At 43.5% G+C, this 6,000-nt stretch overlaps 1 pseudogene; it reads left to right on the top strand.

Moving 5' to 3' along the window:
• Window positions 1-323: 323 nt before the first annotated feature.
• The window catches only part of LOC123594431, a 60,344-nt pseudogene continuing 54,667 nt past the window's right edge, over window positions 324-6,000 (top strand).

Below are 6,000 nucleotides of genomic sequence, written 5' to 3'. Positions count from 1 at the left end.
TAAATTTGTTTCTGTGTATCTATACATAGCTACCGTATCCATTTATGCCACTGTTGTGTTTGGCTTAGTGCTTCTAAGAGGGCCAGGACCTTTCTGTTACTTTTGATTTCTATAGCTCATCATAGACAGGCCTTAAGTAATGGTGGCAATGCTTTTTGGTGCAGTCAGGAGGGCTGTTAATAAATAAAATTCTTCCTTTCTCACCCTGGGGGTCAGAGGCTATAGCTTAAGAGATAGCTGTAGCTTTCTAATGTTTATAGGTTATTTGCAGTAAGACTTCCTTATCCCCCAGCCACCGCACAAGATTTGTCAAGTTCGTTAAGATGTTTTTCATCGCCTTGGCTGGTCACCCGGGGTCAAAACAGAACAGAAACAAATTGACCCCATGCTGCAACACGGAGACCCCTGTGGAGCTCCAGAGACAAGAAGAAGCCGCATATGCTGGGTCACATTTTAAAGGTAAGATAACTAGATCTCAGTTGCTCCAAAGGTCTCCGTACAGACCAAATGCCCTCCTACCAATGGGATCTCTCTAGGGCATCAGTGGAGCTCTCGTGCAACGACTACCAGCTCTTAGGTCGATTCAAACACACAGCAGTGTAACATCTTTGCATCTAAGGGACCGGCAGCACGTGCGGGCGCACACCAATGTGGCCGCTTTCCAGTTCAACTCATGCCGTTATTAGCAAATGATAAAGCACTGACACAGATGGGCGGCCCATTCGTCATGTTCCTCGTCGGCTTGTGTGAAAGTCTGCGACTTTACCACCCGCGTTAGCTGCTGCTCAGTCTCAATTCCTCTGTTACTTCCATCTCCTCCTTCTAAACTCAGCTTTGGAACTTGTCAGCATCTGAGGACCTGAGCTGAGTCAGAGGGTTTCCATTTTACAACAGAGAGTTCAGAAGGCCAAGGTGTGGCCCCAAGGTGTGGAGGCACATCTTTGTCTCATGAGGCTGGTGGAAGCGTTCCCCCTGGCTTATGGACCCAACACATACGTTGCTTCTTTCTTATATGCTTTTGGGCTTATACGAAAAGAGATTTATTGGTTGGCTATGTAGTTTGAATGAGATGTGGGACTTTAAAAAGCACACACACACACACACACACACACACAAGCTTATTTAGAATTCAACTATAATACCAGTTTGCTTTTTGGTTAAATGGACCCCTGTTGATCACGTAGATGAGGATAAAGATATGCTTTCCTTTTTATCATTTGAAAGGCTTTCTCCCAACCAAAGTACTTACAAACTATCCACCAGAAGTAGTTGTTGAGAGCTCTCTAGGTAGGCCAGTAATCTGCACGCAGTATTTCACTCACCTCCCGCATATTGCAACGGTGAGGAACAAAGCCCAGTTCTCTAGAAGTCACAGTCCATAAACCCTAAACAAAGTCCCACAAGCCTATAACTTGGACACACACATACTGCCTATATCTGGTGCTTATTAATGCTTGGTGCTTGATTCATTGAAAAAGCTTCACCTACCCTTTCCCTCTCCCTCGGAGACTCTCCCTCATTCCGCGTTGAATTAGTGATGCACGAATACATTTTTAGGCAATTTTGTGTAAAAAAAAAAAAAAAACATGTATAGCCTCTACGAATCCAAATCGAAATTACAATATTTAACATGGTGGGTGCTACTCAATTGTCAACAATATATATGTAAACATATGCGTATCGACAATTTCCTGTAAGCTCATAATATAAAGTCCTTCAACTTGATTCCTTGCTATAAACTGAGTATTTTCTCTGATCATGACTGGATGTACATTATTGGGGACGAAAAGCTGAGATAAGCAAAAGTGATGCTGTAATTCCCATCTGTAGCTATGAATTGGGAGGTTCGAGTGTAATTTTATTTCTGACAACAGGCATTCACATTGCAGTTACTCTGACCAGTTGAGCTGAAATACGGACAGGAGTCAAGGTCAGCAGGGAAAAAAAAAAATGGGTCTGGTATGCTGGTTGGCATTACCGAGAGGAAGAAAGGAAGGAAGGCAGGAAAGAGGGATGGAAAGAAGAGGAAAGGGAGAGAGGGAGGAAATTGTATATCATTCATTTGGCATTTATTATCGGTTGATTTATTTTAGTCAATTACCTTTTCCTTTTTTTCTTGAGAATTTAATAGAACAGGTAAGTATTCTTTAAGAAATTCTTAAAGAAAAAAATCTTTAAGAAACACAAGAAACCTACTACCTACAATAGGAAATTACTAGCATTTTGCCATTTTGGCCTTATGTCTTTTAAATAAAAGAAATCAAACAATACAGGTGAAACTGAAGTACTCCTTGTCCCCATCCCCAATTCTGTTTTACTCCCTCCATCCACACATACACACTCTCTAGGGGCAACCCACCTCATGACTTTAGTGGGCATCCTTCCTTTGTTATTTTGTTATAACACATTTACATGCCTATACGTGTACTTACAAAAAGTATAGAAGATGTTCTTGTGTTTTTTTTTTCAATATATGAAATTTATTGTCAAATTGGTTTCCATACAACACCCAGTGCTCATCCCAAAAGGTGCCCTCCTCCATACCCATCACCCACCCTCCCTTCCCTCCCACCCCCCTTACACCGGGGCGCCTGGGTGGCTCAGTCGGTTAAGCGTCCAACTTCCGCCCAGGTCATGATCTCGCAGTCCGTGAGTTCGAGCCCCGCCTCCAACTCCCTGCTGTCAGCGCAGAGCCTGCTTCGGACCCCTCTGTCTCCCTCTCTCCCTGCCCCGTCCCCCCACCGCGTGCACACTGTCACTATTCACTATTTTATGGTATTCTGTTGTTGGAAAAAAATAAACATGTTATTGTTTTCTTACATTTCATTTTCTCCTGGTGGCCATGCCGGCAGATTTTATTTTTCTGTATAGCTTGCAGCGATTGCCCTCCCCTAGAATGTAAGCTCCACGGGAACAGGGATTTTTGTCTGCTTCGTTCAGGGATAGAACCCCAGCGCATAGAACAGTGGCAGGTATATAGCGGGCATTCACTAAATATGACTGAACGACACGATGAACGTTATTGCACTTGCCTCCTTGAACTCACGGATGAGAGCCTATCTTTGGTATATACCTAGGTCCAATACACAACCTACGTATGCAATTTGAGTTTCATTCGGTACTGCGCCCTAATTACACTCCAAATAGGCTATGTTCCTTCACGCTTCCCCAAGTAGTCCTTGTTCCTCACATTCTTACCAGTCTTCGGCATTATCAGATATTTTCTGGATGTCCTTTTTGCAATACAGATGAATTCTATAAATAGTTGCTTAATGAGGTTTTAATTTGCATTTGTTCAGTTACCAGTGTGCTGGAGCGTATTTTTATTTTTATTGGCCAATTACATTTTCCTTTTCTTTCTTTCTTTTTTTTTTTTTTTCCTTTTTTAAATTGCTTTTATTTATTTTTGAGAGACGGGGAGAGACAGAGTGTGAGCAGGGACGGGGCAGAGAGAGAGGGAGACACAGAATCCGAGCTGTCAGCACAGAGCCCAAGGCGGGGCTCGAACTCACCAACTGCAAGATCAGGACCTGAGCCAAAGTCGGACGCTTAACTGACTGGGCCACTCAGGTGTCCCCATTTTCTTTTTCTTAAATTAAAAATATTAAATTAAAATAAATTTTTCAGGGGACCCTGGGTGGCTCAGTCAGCTAAGCGTCGGATTCTCGGTTTCAGCTCAGGTCACGATCTCACAGTTTGTGGGATTGAGCCCTGCATCGGGCTCTGTGCTGAAAATGTAGAGCCTGCTTGGGATTCTCTCTCTCTCTCTCTCTCTCTCTCTCTCTCTCTCTCTGTTTGTCTCTCTTTCCCTTTCTCTCTCAAGATAAATAAATTTAAAATTTTTTAATAAAAAATAAATTTTTCAGCTTTATCGAGATATTAGAGACATATCACAGAGGTAATGGAAGGTGTACAATGTGATGATTTGATACAGGTAGTTATTGTGAAATGATTACCACAGTAGGGTTAATTAATACCTCCATCCTCTTACATAATTACCATTTTTTTTTTTTTTTTTTTTTTTTGCTGTGATAACATCTAAGATCTACTCTCTTAACAACTTTCAGGTATATAATACGGTACTGTTAACTATAGTCACCATGCTGTATATCAGATCCACGGAACTTACGCATCTTGTAATGGAAAGTTGGTACCCTTTGACCAACATTTCCCCCCTTCCCCCTCCCTCCCCCCCCCCCCAGCCCCTGGTCACAACCATTCTACTCTGTTTCTATGAGTTCAGCTTTTTTAGATTCCACACGTAAGTGAGATCACACAGGATTTGTCTTTCTCTGCCTGACTTATTTCACTTAGAATAAGGCTCTCAAGGCCCATCCAAGGTGCCACAAATAGTAGGATTTCTTTCTTTTTTATAGCTGAATTGTATTCCACTGTGTGTGTACCTGCGTGTATGTACGTGTGTGTGTGTGTGTGTGTGTGTGTGTGTGTGTGTGTGTATCACATTTTCTTTATCCACTCACCCAATGATGAACACTTGGGTTGTTTCCATGTCTTGACCATTGTAAATAATGTTGCAGTGAACATGGGGGCGCAGATATCTATTCAGTACAGTGTTTTCATTTCCTTCACGTATATACCCACAAGAAGGACTGCTAGACCATGTGGTAGTTCTATTTCTCGTGTTTTGAGGAACCACCATATTGTTTTCCATTCCCACCAACGCCATACGAAGGTTCTCTTACCGCCACAGCTTCATCCAAGCTTGTTATCTCTTCGTGATAAAAGCCATTCGAACCGGGGCGAGGTGAAATCTCGTTGGAGTTTTATTTTCCTACCTGCCCATTTTAGAGCTGCTTTGTTCAGGCCTACGCAGAGAACTCGAGAGGTTCATCATGATCACGGTGTTCAGAATTCTTGCGATAAACTTTAACCTCAGCTCAACACGTGGAGTCCCGTGCCAACCCGAGCTTGTATTGTGATTCTCAGAACTAGGTGCGAATGGGGGGAGTCCTCTTAGAGTAAGGAGGCTCCCTTATGAGGTAAACATAGGGCGAGCCTACCTTTAGTAAGCCGAAATTTATGCTGCTCAGGCCTGAACAGCTATCACAGGTCCTCAGGTCATTATCTCACCTGGATCAGGTTTTAGAAAATTGTGAGGTTGCTCCCGATCTCTCCTAATGGAGAGGGGACAGATGGGACCAACACAGGCACACCGATAGAGATACAGGCAGACACTGACCCAGTCATTCTTCCATGTTTCCCAATGAAATAAAATCTTATCCATAGTTCAAGGTTATTTGGAACGCTCTCCTAATTCTCCCAACTACAAGTTTCTTCTGAACGCCCAAACACCTCTCTTTTCTTTGATTTATGATGGTGGATGGGCCCCCGACAAAATTCCAGCACAGGAAACATCATGAGCAAAGTCACAGGAACCGACATAAGCGTTGGATGGTGAGGAGATGAACAGACCATTTGGGCTGGAGCAGAGGCTTTCTGGCACGGAATTAGGGAGAATGTTTGCAAGGGATTCGGGTCAGCGTCTCCCCTAGAGCTTCGAACAAACCTTTGAAGACCAGTAGTTTTCCAACAATCAAAATTTAATGGGTAGTAGGTGCTCCAGGAAGAGGGAATAGCCAAGGCTTGTGGTTCAAAAACAAATGGGGCATGACTGAGGAAGAGCAAATAATCGTGATCGGCTGGGGGTGGGGGCTGGAGCTGGAAAGGTGCACCTGGAAAAGAGTAATAGAACATAAGCTCACAGAATAGAGGGGGATTCTCTTGTGGAGATCTTTGAAAACGTGGCTGGGGATTTGGAGGCCAAATTAGGTGGAATCGTTTGGGGACACAGAAAGACACTGCCCCTGCCTTGTGCCCCACCCCCCCCGCCTTGTGACCTGAAACATCAGTGGTGTCTGTGGCAACAGAAAAGGATTTGAGCGGTGGCAGTATAAAGTTAGTGTAAACAAGGATAAACACTGTGAGCCTGACGTCATTAGACACATATTAACACTAGATCCAGGGAACACTCCTTGCAAC

The sequence above is a fragment of the Leopardus geoffroyi genome, chromosome X (genome assembly GCF_018350155.1).
Source record: "Leopardus geoffroyi isolate Oge1 chromosome X, O.geoffroyi_Oge1_pat1.0, whole genome shotgun sequence".
In the NCBI taxonomy this organism is placed as follows: Eukaryota; Metazoa; Chordata; class Mammalia; order Carnivora; family Felidae; genus Leopardus; species Leopardus geoffroyi.
Note: the sequence above shows the minus strand (reverse complement) of the source record. Positions and strands in the feature narration are given on the sequence as shown.